Source organism: Drosophila sulfurigaster, chromosome 2L (genome assembly GCF_023558435.1).
Source record: "Drosophila sulfurigaster albostrigata strain 15112-1811.04 chromosome 2L, ASM2355843v2, whole genome shotgun sequence".
NCBI lineage: Eukaryota > Metazoa > Arthropoda > Insecta > Diptera > Drosophilidae > Drosophila > Drosophila sulfurigaster.
The window spans coordinates 14,345,375-14,346,417 of record NC_084881.1 but is presented as its reverse complement, the minus strand read 5'-3'; the positions used below and the strand labels follow the sequence as shown (position 1 = coordinate 14,346,417).

General features: G+C 31.1%; 1 protein-coding gene across 1 annotated transcript in view; it reads right to left on the bottom strand.

The window, feature by feature from the left end:
• The window catches only part of LOC133836007 (neuropeptide-like 4), a 135,485-nt gene that overhangs the window by 4,252 nt on the left and 130,190 nt on the right, over positions 1-1,043 (bottom strand). The gene's annotated exons all lie outside the window — the stretch shown is intronic.

The following is a 1,043-nucleotide window of genomic DNA, read 5'->3' as shown; positions in this document are numbered from 1 at the left end:
TGAAAGGTGTGACCAAAGCAGCGGTTACTTTACATTTTCATTTCAATCTCATCTGGATTGTCATAAAAATTAAAAGAGAAATGCTTACTGACATTATATTAAATAATAATAATAATTAATGGTCTAAGCTTAGATCATTTTTTTGCAAGAAATTTATTTTAAGGGAAGTAAAGTATATCAGATTTCTTTTTTTAAGAGTCATTTAAAAAAGGGATTTATGGGTAAGTAATAAATCTGAACACAAATTCAATTACATTATTAAGATTTCTGTTTGACTATATACTTTTGTTAAAACTTGGTACAATTGTATCTATGAACTGGAACTAACTCAAATCGTTGACCACATTTAAAATTACCAAACGCATCTAAACTGAAAAATTGCATCAGTCAATTTCACCCAACAACATTGCGAATTGCTGACAATCAACATTGATAATAACTGTTTCCTGTAAACTTTGATTTTGGACTTATTGGAAATCGAATAACTGTCATTTGATTAGTCAATGAAATATCAAAGTATTAACAACTTTTTGTGTCTTAAACAGAGCTCGCAAACTTTGCATTTAATAATATTTGATACCAACTAGTTAAGTTCAGTATAAATATTGTCACTACAACAATAAACTTGAGTCTTATTCGCAAACAACTCATAATCGAAAAAGACACAGAAAATCACGAGCCTAGTCGTCGTCAACAAAAATAATGCCTAACTACATAATAAATACGAGCTGAGTCCGCATTTAGTTTAAAGTCAACTTAAGATATTGTTGATTTACTTAAGATTTAGCTTTTGATTTAATTGCGTTGATTGTTTCATAGTATTCGTTAAGCAAGTGAATCACTTAGTTCCGGCCACTATGTTGTTGTTTTTTGGTTTTGTCTACGTGAATAGTCTCATTTAAGCCACGTCAGCCGTATTCGAAGCAACTTTCAAAGAGTTGTTTTTGTTGCTGCTGCTGCTGCACATGCGATTGGGGACCGAAAAGAATTGCACACAATAATCTGAGCTGAGGCAAAAAAGTTTTAGGCATTTCGTTTTGTTT